At 37.3% G+C, this 19836-nt stretch overlaps 1 long non-coding RNA gene across 3 annotated transcripts in view; it reads left to right on the top strand.

Moving 5' to 3' along the window:
- The first annotated feature begins 12007 nt into the window (after nt 1-12007).
- The window catches only part of LOC107311762, a 74013-nt gene continuing 66184 nt past the window's right edge, over nt 12008-19836 (top strand). For 2 of the 3 annotated variants that reach the window (XR_001554226.2, XR_004306660.1), the window contains exon 1: nt 12009-12104. This is a non-coding gene — a long non-coding RNA (uncharacterized LOC107311762). Of the gene's footprint in view, nt 12105-19836 lie in introns of all 3 variants that reach the window. The other variant, XR_004306659.1, reaches the window with a different exon arrangement.

Here is a 19836-nt window from a genome sequence, read left to right as displayed (position 1 = left end):
TGCTTTCCTTTCTTTTCTTTTCTTTTCTTTTCCTTTCTTCTTTTTCTTTTCTTTTCTTTTCTTTTCTTTTCTTTTCTTTTCTTTTCTTTTCTTTTTCTTTTCTTTTCTTTTCTGGGCGTTAGTTGTTTTTTTTTCTCCCCTTTTCTCCCCTCACTCTCTCTCTCTTGCCCCAGTCTCCCTTATGTTCTCTCCAGACAACACAACTATTGCAGAAAGGTCTGGGGACATACTTCTCTCCCACCCCCACACTTGATGTAAGCAATAAAATCTCCCACTTCCTGTACTCTCTGTGAACTTCTTCACAAATAAATGAAGCCATATTTGATAGGAACTCATAAATGTTCCTTATATTGCTCTTTGGAAAAGCTGGTAAATCAGCATACAGAAGAGACCTTCATAATTTCTCAATTTATGTTTCCAAAAATAGTCTTTCTTCCAATACTCCAGAATTGGACATTATAGTCTGAAACAATGCCCTATGATAGAAATAGTGATTTTGCAACCTTTTGTTACTGCAAATTTCAATAGAGGGACAATTGGCACATGAATTTGTTCTAATATTTAAAGCCCTTAAATATGTTTATAATGTTAGCGTGGATTTCTATACTCTTTTGGAGATTCTCCCATTCTTTCTCAGAACCTCTCTTTTTAGGCCTGCCATTGTTCTTAGTCTTTCAGGCTGGCCTTTCTTGAGTCCTCAGTTCCTTCCAACCACCACTAGTCTAAGAATAACCTCCTCTTAAGCTTCTGCCATCCAAAATAGCCTTTTTTGTGTCTCTGCTTCTCTGCCTCAGCTGTTCCAAACATCAGCTGTATGTAGTTTACCTTTTTGGTTGTATTAGTATCAGTTCCCTCAGACCTGTAATAAAGTTCTTTAATATACACCATACAGTCATACTTATTGCAAACCACCATCTTGCAAACCTAAACGAAGTTTTTTTTCTACAACTGAAATGCTGTTTGAAAATGCTTATTTTTGGCTTATTTTTTTTTAAACATGATTTACTTATTTATTTTTAATTGTATATTTGTTAGATACGTTGTGCTAAAACAAAAAAATTGGCAAGCCCTGGGCCTGCCACTGCCTTTCTTTCAGAGGGAGAAAGGGGGTTATCTGATTCCTTGCTTTTTCTCTCTGTCAGCAAGTCTCAAGGTTGCAGATAGAGCTGCAGCATATCTTGTGCAGGAGAAAAGGCAACAGTATTTCTGACTATTGTAGAGCCAGAAGCACAGCCTTCTGGTGCCATAGTGAAATTATCCAGCTATAGGATATGGGTAGTAGTAGGATGAGGAAGGATATGATAAAGAGCATGTATCTAGGCTTACATCCTTAATGCTTTAATGCTAAATGCTACTATACAAAACTCCTTCTTTGGGAATTATGTATGTATTTTGTTTAAATAAAAATTCTACGGAGATCTGAATAATAAATTACATGAAGGAACACAGTGTTGCACACACACAAAAAAAGTGGAAACTTCTTCAGAGTACAAAGTTTTGACAGTTTTACGTAGTGACAATGATGATAATCTATTTAGGTAAAAGACAACCCAGGACAGCATCAAGTGGTGTCACTTAATATACTAAAATTAGGAAAAATAACTTTTCTAACTAGGAACAAAATTTGATTTAGAAATACTTTATTGTTATTATTATTATTATTATTATTATTATTATTATTATTAATTTATTAAATAATAATAACAATAATAATAATAATAATAATAATAATAATAATAATAATAATGATTTTATTAGGGCACCTAGGAACCTAATATGATTGGGAATTGTTAAGTTCAATGTTTAGAGTAGATTTCGGGAAGGCATTATTTACCGTGAGGGTAGGGAGACACTGGAACAGGTTGCCCAGTGAGGTTGTGGGTGCCTTCTCACTGGAAGCATTCAAGGCCAGGCTGGATGGGGCTTAAGCAACCTGGTCGTGTGGGAAATATCCCTGTACATAGCAGGGGGATTGGAACTAGATGATCTTAAAGGTTCCTTCCAACCCAGGCCACTCTATGATTCTATGATTTTATGATTCGTGGAAACGTGCAATTTCCAAATTTCTGTCTCATCAATATTGAAATGAATTCCAACAGAACTGAAGTCGGGGGAACTTCAATAACTTAGATGATGCATCTAAGGATGTTTCGTGGTGGTCTGATTAAAAGAAGCTCAAAAAACAACCAAAGGCTAAATGAACTACTTATGAATCATAGAAATTTCACAGCCTGGTATTCATCATTTTACAAGAAAATGAAAACTGTTTGCATCGTTTCTGCAACAGCTTCTTAAGGCTGAAATGTTGTATTTGAAAGAGAGAAATTTATGTGAGGTGATGAAAGACAAAAACTGCTGTGCAAGGAATGTCCTTTAGGATGAATCTGAGGTGATGAACAAATTTTGGAGGTGACTTTGGAGGAATGTATGTGTTCCAGTCTGCATCACTGTTTTGGAAAGACTTTCCCATTGACTTTAACAGCAGGATCCTTTGTGATGCTGATGTTGACCCTTATCACACTGCCCTTTCTCCTGTGGTTTGGAGCAGGTCCAGGTGGCACCATGGTGGGTAAGTCTATACTCTCTTTCTGCATGTGAACAGGAGCATTTCCATAGTCAGTTGTTTGTGTTGAGATAGTACAGAAAAATGACAATGTGAATTATTTGAAAAGAATACTTATTTTAAAAAAAGAAAAATATAGCAATGTTTACAAGGTATAATTCAGGCTTTTGTATTTTTCACTGACAAATGCAGTTTCATGGTTGTTTCCACACATAATTGATTTGTTTGTTCAAAGATTGCTTTGGAGTTTGATTGAGACATGAAACGGTGGCTCTTGTAAAACACTGTTGGAGGTACTGAAGCCCCTCAATGGGTCAGTTGTGGCTTTTGACATGATACTGTGTTGAAAAACCATACCCTGATGTCAGGGGTCTTAGGGATCTGCAGGGTGCTGGGCCAGGGAGGGCCATGATCCCATGGGTAGAGCAGGCTGCTGGGCCACAGTTCAGTCCCCTCCTCATCTAGTGCCCATTGGCCTTGCCAAGCCAGAGCTATTTCTTCATCCTCATGTTGTGTGTCTACTTTAAGGGCTAAAATAATTCTGAGTTTCTTAGACCCATCCCTGGCATTTTATTTTTTCATCATAAATGCTATATAGCATTTTTCAAGCTCTTAGTGTGACTGTCTGTTGTACATATTGAATCTGTTCCTGGAGCACCATGTCCAAGCAGATTCAGGCTGAGATCTTTAATCTCCTGAAAGGAGAGCAAACCTCCCACCCACCCCAAATTCCTATCTGAGTTAGATGAAAGATAAGCTCAGTATTACTTGACAAGGTGGGACCCTCTTTACTTACCCTGCAGTGCAATGAGCCATGGTACAATTTAGATTTCAAAGCACTACCACCACTATCCAGAGGAGGTGCAGGCCAGGGCTTTCCACAGGTTTGTGGTTGCATGGAGTGTATGTGTGGTGGGGATGCCTTTATATTACCAAATACTTTTCTGTCTAGAAAGCATTCAAGCAAAACCTTATATATATTTTTTTTTTCAGACAAATTTTTCCAAAAGAAATTATGTGTGGGCATTTACCCAGAATATCATTAACACAGAAAGGGAAGCTGAGTTTACTGTGCCCACATGTTATGGTGGTGTTTACCGGAATTCTGATCTTTAAATTTCTTGATAAACATAGTCTATTTTGCATATGTTTAAGTAACCCTGTCTGGGATTTTTAATAATAATGGAAGACTAAGACTATAAAAAATGGGGGAAAAAAATCTTTTTTAAACTCATTAGATGCATTTATAGATTTTTAATATTCTGTATACTCAATTTTCTATTTCAATATACAAAAATTTTAAGCCTTGGAATTTAACTGGAAACATAGAGGTACACAATGTTTAGTTTATGGCCTGTGTTCTATTAACATAGTTGTTTTCATTATAGGGTGATGCTGGAGAAGTGATGAATTTTGTTGACAAAGTTATCAAATATGTACTTTCAAAGTAAAGATTTGTGTCTTATTAATAATGGGGGAAAACTGGGACAAATTTGAGTTGTGTAGTGCAACTGAACCACTTAAGTCATCAGATTTATGTCAAGGTTGAGTTGGGCTGAATCTGCCCTCACTGAGCGGAAAGCTCTAAACTTTTGGCAGCTAATTAGGAGCAGCACACAAAGATTTAAATGCTGCTCTTAAGTAGGATTAGGCAGTGAGTACAGAGTTCAGCCTGTGTACTAGACAAACACTGACTGTGAGGCTCCTCTTACAAGGCTTACCAGTTGACCAAGCCTTGGAGATCTGCCCGATGGGAGGATTTCCTCAGTAACCCCACACACCCTCCCCATCTCACAAGGTCATGGATCACCATAGTGGCTGCGTGCTGGGCGTCATCCCAGATGTGCTTTGAGAATGCAGAGTGCTCAAGCACAGGCAGGGCAACCTGAATCTCTATCCCCTTTGCAAGACGGAGATGAAGCAGGATGTGTGCCAAAGGTTGTGTGGTGTCAGAAGACTTTCATTTCAGAGGACTTTTTCTGCAGAGGTCCAAGGGTTTTGCACAATCATTTAGTCCTGTATCTAGATGTCCATGGATGTTTCACCACTTCCACATGGGGAAGCTCTAAAGTATGAGCAACACATGAAGAATGTCTTCGTGGTGCTTTTCACTGCTTTATTTCCAAAGGAAGAAAATGTGAGTACATGGGTTAGAAATGTGCTACTAGTTCATGACCTGCATGATCAGGTGCAGGCTGGTAAGAACAGAGGACTGCACCTACACATAGCTTGCTCCTAACATGTTACACCATCATATAATATTATTCATAATCCACCATAAGTATGTCGCATATTCTGTCTCACTACTCCTAAAGGAAGGTAGCTCCATGAATTCACCTTTCTGAGAGCTGGAAAGCTACACCTAATTTACAGCCTGAATTTCTTAATGGTTGGCTTATATCTGTTTGTTCTTGTGCCAGCTCATTGTCTTTAAGCTTAAAAAGCTCTTTTCTTTTTCTGATGTTTATCCTCCAGCTGTATTTGCAAAGAGTGATCATATCCCTTCTCAGACTTCAATCTGCTTGACTAAACAAGCTGTTCTCTTTTGATTTTCTCTTGTAAAATAAACTCTTCAATACTTGGATCATCCCAGCAGCCATTTTTGCATCTGTTCTGGTAAGAATCTATTTCAGTGTGGGTGACCCAAGAGGCAAACAGTACTTGAGGTATCACAGGGTTCTTGTATTGGGTATCATTAATACCTTGCTGGATTCATTCTTAAATCACACAGCCTTTTTCTTAAGTGCACCCTGTGGTTCATAGTCACCTTTTGGCTGACTGGTGTATCTAGATCTTCTACTGCAGAAGTAGCCATTTCCATGTTTGGAGGTGTCATTTTTTTTTGTCTAACATATTAGACAAACCCTGCAATAATGGTATTCATTTAGAAATGAAGCAATGTCGAACCTGTGTGAGATGTAGGTAAAAAGCTACAGGTAAAGCTTCTGGTACACCACTGAACCCCTCCCACCTACTGAATTATTTCTTGGCTGCATCAGGCAACGTAAGCCAGCAGCAGACTCACTTCCCATTACTTTGTGCTTTCTCATCACTGTAATCCAAAGTTCAGGGATACCTGTCTTGTGCAGTTTATAAGTGTTATGCAGGATGTGTTTATATGTTTACAGGATTTGTGTGTGTGTGTGTGAGTGTGTGTGTGTGCGTGTGTTTAAACTGAGTACATTTCAGGTCAGCCAGTGGTCTCCCTAACAACTTCAATCTGTATCTCAGTGGTAATATTGCTAGTATAAAATTGTTTGGTTTTGTTCAGAATTTCAATATCTTCCATGTGATGATGGATTTAAAAGCAAAATATTACTGTTCAATTAGAGAAAATGTGATTAATATTTTTTCAGGGTGTTACATCTGTTATAGAGTTGACTCACAAATATCCATGATATAAACACATCTGAAATGACTTTTTTTAATTTATGGATCTTTCTGGGCTTGTGATAATTTCTTTATAATCCATTAGAAATCCAAATTAATGTTTTGTACCATATGTACCATAGAGGAATTTTAGTTGGAATTTACTTCCCATCCAGTATCACAATACATATGTTATACAACATAGAAAAAAAATGTGCAGTATTTCTTTTTCCCCTCACTGTGGCCCCACACTTTCTCTGCCTTTTTCCTCCTTCCAAAAAGTAACTCTATATAGCAAATATTTAAAAAGTACTTGCTGCTTGATAAAGAAAGGCAGGATAAATGAAAATTCCAGAATTTGATCAATTATAGACCTGCTAACATATTTGTATATTAGAAAGGAGTCTTAATATCTGTCATTACGGTGATGTCCCAGGTGGGAGGGAGGAGTGTGTGTGTATCTGTCTCTGTGTACATGTGCGTGTATATATATGTGGTTGGAATGGAAGACCTTGCCATTTCCCTGCTGGCTCCTTATTTAGCTGCGGTCATCACAGACAGGATGAAGTTTCTGCTGCAAAAAATATAATTCAGATCTTATTACCAACCGTAATAATACTTGGTGGTATTAAAAACTCCTAAAATCTGGTCTGGAAAGAGTAAAAATAAACAACAGAGCATATAATAAGGGTGCTAGCTGCCCATGCCAGGAGGAAATTACTTGGCAAAGAAAATATATGAAATCCTTTAAAAGATGTTTTGTGTACCAGTTTCAGAGTGACACTGGACTGACTTCCAACTGACTAATGGCAGCTTCATGCAGAGTAACATCAGTGCCCATTCCTTAGTTATTACCAATAATATATCACTTAGAAAATAAACAGAAAGATAAATGACAGGACAGATGTCTAATGAGGCAGAGGTTAAGGAGTGTTAAACTGCACTGGACACCATCCGACATGCCGGTATTAAATTATGCTGAATGCCCTGGGCTCCCTCCCCATAAAAGGTCAATGCTCTGGGTATGTTCCCTGGATGATTTATGAAATCAAAGAATGGCCCACATGCCTATCTCTATGGGAGGTGAGCAGCTTGCAACACTGTCAACCACAGCTCCATAATGAACCAAACTTAAACATCACTCAAATCAATCAATCTTAGTCACTTGCTCCATTGCAAGACCTCTTCTGCCTTGTTCTCACCAGCCAGCCATGACACAGTGTATTGTTCATCATATATGTCCCTGTAGCTATTTTAGAAACCTGTTTTGTTCTCTGCAGAAGTTAGAAACCTCCTGAAAATGGCTGTTTGTTTTGGACTGGGTCCAACTTGCACAGATTCTTTTATCTGTTTCCTTGTTTTAGATGGTTAGGTAGCTGGCATTTGTCATTTTTCCAAATCACATGCCTTGTATTTGTAGGTCAGATACAAATGTAGCATTTATAAACCAACAAAACCAAACAAATTTCTTTGAATTTAATTGAATTAAATCTAGTATTTAACTCCATCAGAATAAGATAGTTATATCCTTCTTGTATGGAAAGTTAGATTCCCTAGATGTAAAATCTTTCTGAATCGAGTCTCACACTTTGCCATCGCAGGAATCTATTTGTATTTCCTGCAGTGACATCTCTATTGACTGGCAATTAGATATTAGCTATTTATAGTTAATGTGAACAATACTGTCTTCTGCAATTCCTTCCTCCATCTAGTGCCCACTCTTTGGAGTATGATGTATATGTATTTTTGTTTGTTTACTTATTGAGTGGGGGGACTTGTAGTTAGCTAGAGTGTATCTTCTGTATTTTTCAGGCTCTGTAGCACCATACTTCTTTTCCCATTCCTGTTTCCTAAGATACACTACAAGACCAGCCAACATGTATTAATTAGAGGAACCTTCTCACGGAAGAGAAACAGGTGTTTGTAAGGTCATCATGGCTTTACTTTTCCACCTGCAGAGCAGTTGTGCAAGATGTCAGCAGTTTCACCTTCTCCCTGTATCCCAGTACCACCAGGGGGTAAGGAAGGATCCCAGTGAAGGAACAGGGTATCAGAAACTAGTTTTTATCACCATTCAAAAAAATTAATTTGAGAATCTGAAGGTCTGATGTGGCACAGTCTTTTAAAGGTGCTGCTATCACTGAATCACAGAATCACAGAATTGTAGGGGCTAGAAGGGAAATCTAAAGATCATCAACTCCAGCCCCGCTGCAAAACAGGTGCCCTACAGCAGTCTGTGCAGATAGGTGTCCAGGCAGGTCTTGAATATCTCCAGAGAAAGAGAATCCACAACCTCCCTGAGCAGCCTGTTCCAGTGCTCTATCACCCTTACCTTGAAGAAGCTCCTTTGCATACTGGTATGGAACTTCTTATGCTCCAGTTTATAGCTGTTTCCCCTTGTCCTGTCCCCGCAGACTGCTGGAAAGAGGTTGGCCATGTCTCCTTGACTCTCACACTTAAGATACTTAAGAACATTGATAAGATCCCCTCTGAATCTTCTTTTCTCAACAGAACAGACCCAGTTTCCTCCCCTTTTCTCACAGGGGAGATGCTCCAGGCCCTTTATTGTCTTTGTGGCTCTCCACTGAACTCTATCCAGGAGATCCTTGTCTTTTTCTTTTTCTTTTTTTTTTTTTTTTTTTTTTTTTTAAACCAGGAAACACTATCTTGAATAGTCTGATGAATATTGAGCATAAGTATGGTGGCTGAGGTTGAGTGGCTTTCCTTTTCAAAGAAATCCTAGGTACCACCTGGTTGCAGATGCTTAGGATGGTTCAGCAGAAAGACAGCAGAAAGATGAGCATTCTGCCTTTTTCCTGGCTTTTCCTGCAGGCTTTTTGCATAACTTGTCAGTAAAAATTGTGCAAATTCAGTAAAGGAGGAGTCAGAAATGGGGGCTTGATGCACTGTGTGTGTTTTCTGCTGTCCAGAGGGACTTTCTCATAAACAGGGTGCGGGCTCCTGACAGCCACTGGAAGTACTTCCCAGAACGTAGTGGGGACATTCCAGATGGACAAAATGATTTATTACCAGAATAACTCAGAGGGGTGTGACTTAATAACTGTTATAATTGAAAAATGGGAACCAAAGGCATAGAATTTTCTAGAACTGCTTGGACTCAAGTTGTGATAACATTTCATTGCCAGTAATGCTGTATCTTTTGTTATTTTCAACCTTATTGGTCACAGGATCACAGGACATCCGTGGGAAGGTAGAGGGGAATAAAGGATGTCTTATATGTGATCACGTCTAAATGTGGAAAGTATCAGAGGACCAGTAATTCAGTGGAAGGATAGGAGATGGACTGAAAAAATTCCAGAAGACTGAATTTTATTCTCTGTTAAGTAAGTCAGTACTCATAGGAAAAACTCTTGAAAAATACACAAGTGAACTGGTAAAAATATCTTTTAATCTACTCAGTTAGTTAAATGACACTAGAAGCTAACCTGACCTGAATTGAGATAGAGTATTTGTAAAAGGTTAAGAAAGAGACCAAATCAATAAAGGCTTCCTCTAGGATAAAAGGGACCTTAGTTTTCCTATTTATCAGTCAACTGAATTTTAATGTGAACACTGAAATCTACTTCAAAAATAAGAACAAGTTGATACTTTCTTCAAAATGTACATCTAGTTGTGTTTAGTTGTATACAAGCAGAAAGGTATTTGCTTGGGTTGGTCATCTGAGACTAAGAACATTATTCTTTTAGATGCCTTACTATAGAAACTGGCATTAGTCAGCTATGCTAACTAAACATCTATAAGCAGACAGTGAGCAATCCCCCTCTGCTTTTTCTGTTTTCTCCCTTTTGCTCACCTCATTTGCTTACTTGTGAGGCAGTTTACTCTGTGGGATCACCACAACACACTTTGGCCCATCTCCAGGCAATAAGACATCCCATTACTCTTGTTTCTCTGATTTTATTCCCACTAAAAAAAAAACCACAAACCCCTGCAGATAGAGCATCACGTAAAGTCAGAAGACATGAAATAGGATTTATATTCTAATGGCCACCAAGAGGGAATCTCGCTAGTGTCAGAGGTCAAATACTTATGTCAAGAACACTTTATTCAGTAGCAATAAAAAATTCATCCATGCACCAATAAAAAAGCCCTCTGGGCCTTCATACAGCTGCGGGTATTATATGTGTTCCTCTATATGAGAACAATAAGTATTTTCCTGTGTTTTGTTCCACATGGGCTTTATGATTCTCTAACCTTTTTGTGTTTCCAATGAAAAAAAGATTAGATGAAGCCAGTTGAGCAATAGCAATTCTAGCTGCAATCTCATTGCTTTAAGTCTTTTCCAAAAAAAAGTGATTTAGAGGCAGTCAACAGATTTGAGTGTCTTCCAGTTTGGGGATACAGGTCATAAACATTGACACATCATAATGGTATGGTGAACTATTATAATGGCGCCCGGTAGCATGGCTGTAGCTAAAGAGCTGTCAGCAATTTAAAGCTTTATGAAGAAATTTTGAACATGAAGTATAGTGGGTGAATGTTGGCTTTATGCCTGTGTCATCAAAGAACAACAAAAAAAAAAGAAACACTTTTTAAGAATTCATTTTCTCTGGATGTATTTTTTCTCTCCTTTGTTTGTTGCCAAAAGGGGAGCTATTATTTTAGTGAAAATACTTTCCTGTCTTTTTCTTTCTTTTTGAGAAGGAGAGCCAATATCCTATAGCACTGGAGCTCAGGACAGGAGGATAGAAAAACATCAAATTGTAGGGCAAATGGATATGCAAAACTTTAGTAATGTAATCAGTAATGCTCTTTGTACTTGTAAATAAGAAAAAGGATGTCCTGTATTAAGAAGGTCAAAAGGAAAAGATGCTGGGATAACTTACAGTGTAAAAGATAATTGTTAATGGTCCCCCATGAAAGGAGAAGCAGAAATTGTTTGCCTGTGGTGGTCTTTCTCTTTTATAAGTATAAATGATATTGGCTGTCACTAGTAATGAAGCACTCAGCAGCCTTTTCAGATGTTCTTGCATGGAGAAGTTATTTAAAGAAAAAGATGCACATTGTGCAGTTGTGCTGATGCTTCACAAAGGTATTGCATCTCCCTTCATCAAGGCAAATAAACTGCTATAACCTGGGGTTGTACCTCCCTTCTTATTAGAGGCAGTAAGATAGTCACATCTGTTTGTTTTTCCTCTTTCCAAAGTCGATCATTTTCTTCTCATAGAAGCAGATGGAAAAAAATCTTGTTGATGGTAATATTAGAGTTTTGGGGTGGGTTTTTTTTGGTGTGTTTTTGTTGTTGTTGTTGTTTTCCCCAATGAGAAAGATTGACGTCTTGCTTAATTCTTAAGTAGTTTTGTACTCAAAACTATAAATCCTTCAGTCCCGGTTTCCTGACGCACTCAAGTGGAAACAGAAAAATATCCTTATTTTAACTTTTATTGCAGATCAGATTTTGTAGACTTTTCTCTGCCAACACAAATGACTACAGGTTGGGAAGCAAGACTGCGAAATGGTTGAAAGCTGGTGATATTCACTTAAGGAGCAGTACAGTGCTGCTCTGAAAAGCTTTTCTGATGGCAGATTTCAAATCACATATTTGTAAGCCTGTTCAGAAAAAGAGAAAAGAGAAAAGAAATAGAAAAAAAGAAGAAAAAAAGAAGGAAGGGTGCAAGTGAGAATTTTCACAGCTCAAATTAGCACTTTCTGGCCAGATCTACATATCTGTGATTATTGAAAATTGTTTGGGAGAAAAGCTGAATTATGAGCTGTTTCTTCAGATTCAGGGTGGGATTGTGTCTATCTGTTATTCCACAAAGTTAAAATAGTCTGCTTCCCTTTCTGTTGCCCTCAACTATCACTCTGTAGAGTAGAGAAACAGCAATATAAGCAATGTGAAACAAAATAATGGGGAAGGACATGATGACAGTCTATTGGGCACATTCTGTGCTCAGCAATAGCTCATGTCTCACTCTGATTTCATGATGAGACCAGTTTCAAGATGATCCAGCTGTAAATGATTACCTGATCATGCAGGCTAGAGAGTCAAAGGTGCTTGTCCATGGTGTTAAACAAATAAATCACTTGGCTTGTTGAAATATGTGGAAATAAGTGGAATTTTTTTTCCTATTTTTTATTTTTTTCTGAAGAAGCAGATGATTAAAACTTCCCACCTGACAGGCAGCTGGTTGGGCCATTTACCAGAACAGTAAGTAGTTATAGTAGCAGGGACACAATATCGCAATGGATTTTTTAGTTACTATTTTTTTTTTTTTTCTTTCTGGTTGCTCTGGGAGGAAAGGAAAACAATCTAGAATAATTAAATTTAATAACAGTTTTATTGGTGTTGTTGTTTTGTTCTCAGTTTCTCTGCTGAACCAATGGATAAGTTATCTTCACAGAACCTGCATGCTACTAGGCAAGGGGACTTGCACTTCATTTCTGACGTAACATGTTTTCATGTGTTTTTCTGTAAATGTCCAGGGAAGCTGCTTGAGGCTTCACTTACTTAAGACTTTAAATATTATTTTGGGAGTCTACTGTGTGCTTAAAATCAAACCACTGTCTCACTGCATTACTGAATTCGGGCTGTGGTCTCTAGAAGAAGGGTATCTGTGTATCTACAAAATGAGGTAAATGTCAGTAAATTACACACACTCTGCAGTTCAGATTCAGACCCTAAAAACAGTTGATATCTGGGAGAAGCACTGACAGGATGGAATGCTATTAAAAACATCCTTTTGTGATGACTTTAGGCAGCAGATTCTTTGCTTCATTACCTGTTTTTACAGCGCATAGATTTTATTTGTCCAAGTCCCATAATAAGGAACAAGATGCTTGCATCATTAAATCTGACAGCCCTTTGCATAATTTGCCAAGGATTTGGAGTGGTTGTGTGAATCAAGAACAAATGTTTTTACACCCTGGAGTGAGAAAAGGCTCAGGGCATTGAATGGAAAGATATTGAATGTTTTTCTTTGGCACTATGTGTTTCCAAATGAGTTGCTCTGCCAATTATTGCATATTAGACCTATAAAAAAGAAATTAAATATTTAAAAGGTGTTAACTTTAATGGCATTGTGCTTCTCTTGCAATTGCATTCTGAATAGACGGAGCTGGAAATGGTAAATTTAAGGGCTCATTTTAGCTGAATGTTATTTCTGTGAAACTGATGAGCTAAATGGAAAGTACAAGAATATATCTTGAGATGGCAGGAGCCAAGCTGTCAATTTTTCCCACCCTCCTCCTTGAAAAATGTCTGCAATAAAATTTCTGGGGATGCTCTTAGGATATTCCTTCTCTGGATTGTAAACTCCATTTGCTCTCGATTCACACATCCATTTCAAACTTGGAACAAATGCTCCATCTCCTCTCCAAACCACCACAAATGTGACAAGTTATTCCACGAATAGCTGAAAAAGTAAAGCTTATTTTGCTCTGTGTGTGCATCTGCCTCCATTTGTACCACAGCAATCTTTATTCTCCTTTGAGCTCTCAGTCTTTTCCACTTGCAATGCCTCACGTTCTTCCACTCACCTGTACTGCATTAGTTATTATTCTTAGATCTTTCCTACAGTCCCCATCACTTCCACCCTTGCAAAACTTCCACTCATCCTTCTCCCACATCATTCAATCTGGCTTCCTTTACATCTTATGTGTTTCCAAACTGACTGAATGAACTTACACAGAAGCCGCTCCCAGCTGGACGCAAATGTTAATATTTTTCATTGGTGCAGTTACTGACTTAAGTGCACTTTGTGGATTAAGGATTTCTGTCCCCTCACAGTGTCTGTTTGAAATGAACTATCACATTCCAGTTTATTTGGGTGGTATGTTTGACCACATAAGCCTCTTTCTCAAATTTGCTAGGATAATAGGAAATTAAAGTGTTTCAATGTCCTTTCTGCTTCACAGTGACCTTTGACTCCAGAGTAGATTTGGTTTGAATTACTTTTTCCAACCATACGCTTTTGTATTCAGAGGTTATATACCTTGGCCAGAGAGAGGCAGGGAGAACAGATGCAGACCAAATGCTGTGCCAAATTCTTTCAAAGGTGTTAAACAATAGATCATTGGGTATTCTCGCTTCTTGAGTCTGTCTCATTTGCCCACCAGTCCTCCAAAGACTTTTGGCAATAGCACATCTCCTTATACCCAGTTTTCTCAAATCAGTGGTGATTTTTAAAGCTTTCTGTTTGAGACTAAATAGTGTTGGCAGTAGGACTTTGTTCAGGTCCTGTTTAAAAATATCTATGCAAACAACTACTTACCTTGTAAGATAAAGACTAGTGTGTTGAAGCTTGCCAGTATTTCCATGTAAAGACTTCAATAATGCAATCATATTACTGCACTAGTTTGGGAGGCAAACAGCTGCATCACAGCCTAGTTCCCTGAATTATTTGTCCCTTCAGCTAGAGAAACCTTACCTGCAGATTGCAAAGGCTCAACAGTACTTTTGATAATAATTGATTACATCTTATAATTATTCTCAACATTGATCTCTCAGCTTCTGGGACACCAATTCCCATCATAGAATTACCTCAACATTGTTTCACTTTTTGTTATGACAATTTCCCTGGGGGAATTGGCAGCATGTTTAATTTTTATGTTCTGTAGTGCTGTAAGAAAATTGGGCCTGTTATAGTAGGATATAATCTGACAAGTATTAATTCTGTGGAAAAAAATAGCAAAATAAAACTGGAGAAAATTTAGTTACAGTCATGCCTGACTGCATATAAAAAGCTTACATTCTCTAAAAAGTTAAAACAAAAAGCAACCAAACAAAATCTATCCAGATTGGGAGCTAAAATAGATTTATTTATTTATCTATTGAGAGAGAGAGAGAGAGAGAGAGAGAGAGAATATCTAAGTATCCCTCACACTTCTTTCTTTCCTCTCTAGAACAATGAAAACATTATGAGTGGACATTTTCTACTTTTCTGAAGCCATACAGGGGTCCATGCGGTCAGTCAAATTTTCTTCCTTTTCTGTCTGAACAAAATCTGAGATCATTCTCTTTTTTTCGGTCCTTTTTTTCTTTCTTATGTAGGTGTGTTTGGATTGAGCAAGACTGTATTGGAATAATCATAATAATGTCTGGAGCCTATCAAGATTTTAGGCTAAGCCAAAGTGAATATATTTGAAGTCCATTACCTATAAAATTGTAAAGATCCAGTGATCCAATGACTGCTTCCACATGGTGAGATGTGAAATACAACTGAAATCAGGACTTCACTTTCCTGTTCTTCTGGTTTTCATTAAAAGTAACCTTACATTAGATGTTTTCAACAAAGCCATTTGGGCCCACAACTGAAAACAACTCCAAATAAAATCCTAGTTCAAATATTCATTCTAATAAGCTCTTAAAGAGCAAAAAAATCAACCCCCAAATCTAAGACTCCCTCCTCCTCAGCTGAAACATTTTGGGTAGAGATTAAATGAATCTATAGCAGGGATGAAATAATCAGTCCAATTCATTAAAATGGATTATCAAATATTTGCATTCATCCACAGTATAAATGAGTTCAAAACCAATGCATATGTTTAGGATCAGTAGATCTATTTGTGACTATTACAACCAGTGGTCAGGCTTCACCCTCTGGTTCAGTATGTCTGTAAGTTTTATTATTGAGTGTTATGGCTGTTTTAAAAAAGCTATCTTCACATCTCCCTCCATACATCCATTACTGATCAATGTTATATACAAGATAGCTGGACTGAAGAGATTTTTGTTCTGGCATGATACTATCACTCTTATTGATAAGGGGCAATACAATATAACTTGTACCAAAATAGGTTTTTGAGCTAGCTTTCTAATAATTTTCTTAAATCATATGTGGTTATAAATATTTAAACATCTGTCATCTCTTTGGATATTAAAATGATTATCATTTCTGGGTAGATGTGAATAGTGTTGTAGTGGATGTTTCTTTGAGTTTTTTAACTATCCTACAGTATTCCTAAGATGAGTTTTGCTGTTATTTTGTGATTGGGAAATTTTCATAAGCTAAACTTGCTTCACCTGCTATAACCATTATACAGGAGTGCAGGCTGAAAGCATGGAGAGCAGAAGATTTGTTTTATAGAGAACTTAGCTCTAAATTCTAGTGCCAGAGTGTCAATAAGAAAGCTGAAAGATTCTTTTCATGTTTGTATTTTTTTTTCAGATTGACTTTTAGAAATGTGTACATTAACATAAAAAGTTATTTGCAAAAGAAATATTAATATCTGCTTCCCTAAATAGCAAAAGCACCTTTTTGGGAAATTTTTAGAAGTTTTTCCTCCTTCAAGACAGTTTCAGTAAATAAGGTGTGTTGTTTTTTGTCTGTTTGTTTGTTTGTTTGTTTTTCAGATATAATATCATTTTCTGACATAAAATCTGTTCTATCAAAAAGCAACTATAAGCAGAATCATAAAGAAACCTAAATCCAAATTCATTGTCATTTCAGATTTTTCCATTCAACCTCAATTACCTGTGCCATTCCAACACTGAAATTCTACTAATCTGTTATTAATAACCACTCAAAACTGATTGAGTCTCATGGCTAAAACCATGATCACCCATACTTTGCTACAAAAACATATTAAAAATGTTAATTCTATGATAGTTAGCAGTGCAATCTGGTTTCTGAATCTGTTTTTTTTTGTTTTGTTTTGTTTTTTGTTTTTTTTTAAGTTCCCAGAAAATAAATCCCTCTCCAGTTTGCTAGGAAGGTAGACCAGAATGTTTCCTGAATTATTTGTTCTAAGTGGAGCTTTTAGAGAGTTGACAGTTTTGATGTCAGTTTGAATCTCCTTTCCTGACCATGACTGTATTGTGTGGTATAACTGACACGACTGGATTAGCAAACTGTCTGCTTTTCCTGTTTCTATGCTTCTTAGTTTTGGCTAAAAGAAGTTATTTAGTCAAAGTTTAAAGAGCTGACAAGAAGTCTTTCTTTCCAAATGAATGCTCAAGATGAATGGAAGTTACTATGTTATTGACAGTCTGAGCTGAATTGATCCTACACACTAAGCTATCTATGGTTCCCCTTTCACAATCTTTCAGAGAAGGAGACACTCATATATCAAAAATATATACTTATTAGGAATACAGGTTTGAATCTATCTGTAGAGTAGTATTGCTTTGACTTCCATAATGACCAGAGGTTCAGAAATCGGAGCACTTGCTTTAACTTTCCTCTAGAACAAGTGAGCTGGACAATAGATTGTCATTAAGACCTCTCTCCATTCTAAAATATGACATTATGAAAGAAGAAAAACAGATTTTATGTAGTACTTCCACTGTCCGCTTCATAACACTATCATGCTTATTTGCTCCAGGAATACACTCTGATTTACACTTGTCTGCCCCAGCGAGGCCACATCTTGAATACTGTGTTCATTTGTGGGTTCCTCAGTTCAAGAAAGACAGGGAACTACTGGAGAAGATGGAACTACATGCACAGTACTATAACCTAAAGTTTTAAAGCCTGCTCAGAGAGTTGATGCAATTTCCATTTTGTTTGGGAAAGTTTCTTTTTCAGTGTTCAAGAAACTAAGGGTGTATAAACATCCCTTATAAATCCTGTTGTATGTAGGATACTCAGAAGCAAATGTATAAGGCTATTTTCCTGCCATCTAGATACACCTACAGTTGTAAAATCTTGAATTAACTTGACATCTGTTCTACTTGGACTTACGTTAAGGAGAATTGGTCCAAAGCTGCTGAAATTAGGAAAAATATCTCAGTTTAGTTTTGTTAGGTTTTTTTGTTTGTTTGTTTTATTTACTTCAGCTATATTTCTTCTAGTTCATTCTTCTTTTAAACAAAAGGTGCAAAGGGCTCCATTTGTAGAGGTAGGCCACTTTTGTGGACAAGGCATTTAATATCTATTAATGATAATCATGTTTTCAGTCATTGTCATGAAGGATGCTCCTGCTTTAAATCCCCTGGCCTTATTTAGTAGTATTACTTCTAAGAATCACAGAGTCCTTAGAGTTGAAAGGGACACCTGAAGGTTATTTGGTCCGACTCCCCTGCAATGAACAGAGACACAAGGGATAGATTATGCTGCCCAGGCCTGATCCAGCCTGGCCTTGAAAGTCTCCATGAATGGCGCATCAGCCACATCAGTAGGCAACCTGTTCCATTGCCTCACCACCACCACTGTAAAAGATTTTTTCCATATATCTAACCTAAATCTACCCTCTTTGAGCTTGGAAAAAACCCCAAAGGAATGTATTCACAGATACTGAAGAATACTGATAGATGATGTAATTCATCTTTTGTGGTACCAATACCAAGGAACTCTCACTTTATTGCCAGATACTGAAATACAACTAAAACTCAGATAAGACATTAGTAGAGAGTGGGGAACTGTGGAAATGTGATAGTTGTTTTTTCATCAGCTCCACTGCTGCTGTGATCTTGTGGTAAACTCAAGATCAGCACATCATACCAATATTTTATAAGCTAATGAGTGCCTACATCTTAATAGCCGTATAAATTTATAACAATTCCAGCCATCTTTGCAAGGTTCAGTTATGAGAATCTGTCAGCATACAGTACTCTCAGTTTTTAAAAGAAAATATCGTACACAGTCATCTTTCAAAAGGGGACTGGAATTTCATTTTGAATAATGTTCCATGCATCAGGAAAGAAATACTGCTTACACAGTGCTTTCCCAAGCAGAAAGTCATTTGCAAAGTGGTGCAAAAAAAAGGCAGTTAATCAAGTTTTCTATTGTGTGTTAACAGCATGTCATCAGGAATGTTTGTTTCCTGGTGGTAGTACAGATTCTTGGACTAGGGAGATATTTTCAAAGGACCGTCAATCTGATCATTTGCATCACAATGATATTTTGACACCCTAGTGGTCTAAATCATGGCACCTACTTCCTTAGGGGGACAGTTGCCCACTATGGCCAATTCAGTTAGCCAAGTCAGCTCCTCGCACAGTGGACAGGGAGAGAGACCCAATCATTGTGCCATTACTCTGTTTTCAAAGTAGAATATCTAGTTCCTCACAGCATCCTAGTAGTACCTGATAATATGTTATTCATAGGTCTCTTCAGAACTCATGTTTCCTATTTATTTCCATGGGAAATACAACAGATACAAAGAGCACAACAACACTATTTGATAGAACCAATTCTCAGCTACAAAACAGTATATTTCAGCATTGTCACCACCTTTAGCCAATTTGTGAGAATGAACTGATTGAGACATTATTCATTTTGTGTTGTGACAGCTGCACATGATCACCCTCAATGTGGTTTGTCTTTCAGATTGCTGTCACCACTGCTTAAACACACTACCCACCACCTCAGTGCACTCACACACATTGTTTGTCTTCCATAAAAGTTCAGCAAGCATTGATGAATGTCAGTGGGTTCTATTTTTTCCTCATGGAGGAATTCATTTCCACACCTTGCTTCATATGCATTTCCATGCCAGACTGCTCCTCTGCTGCCATCTTTCATCTGGCAAAAAAATGCAATGGAATATTGAGCTGGAGTGGAGGATGAAAAAGGTTCAAAAGGAGAAAAATAAAGTATTTGTTCACATTGAAAAAATACTCTTAAAATGTTGGAATTTGAACAAACAGATGATGGGATCAAAACTTGAAAGAAGCAAACTTTGATCTAAGAGATGATTAAATATTTAGGAAAATCTTCAGAGTAATTTTGTTGAGCACTGCTCATGAGTGTGAGTGAGCCAAAGTATCCACATATTATCTCGATATATAATGAAGCAGATATGAGTACTTTGTACTTTTCTGGTTGCCTGGATATGAATAAATATTAACACAAGAAGAAATCCCTTTGGGACTGGAAGTAACAAGATTGATAGGTCACACCTTCTTTTTCATTAGACGTCATTAATACCAAAATATGATTCTGAATTTGAAACTCTTCAGGTATTTACTGGAATTGTTGACAGACTGATAAACCTCACAT

This window comes from Coturnix japonica, chromosome 3, assembly GCF_001577835.2.
Source record: "Coturnix japonica isolate 7356 chromosome 3, Coturnix japonica 2.1, whole genome shotgun sequence".
Classification (NCBI taxonomy): Eukaryota; Metazoa; Chordata; class Aves; order Galliformes; family Phasianidae; genus Coturnix; species Coturnix japonica.
The sequence above is the reverse complement of the archived record's forward strand: the minus strand, read 5'-3'. Positions and strand labels throughout refer to the sequence as shown.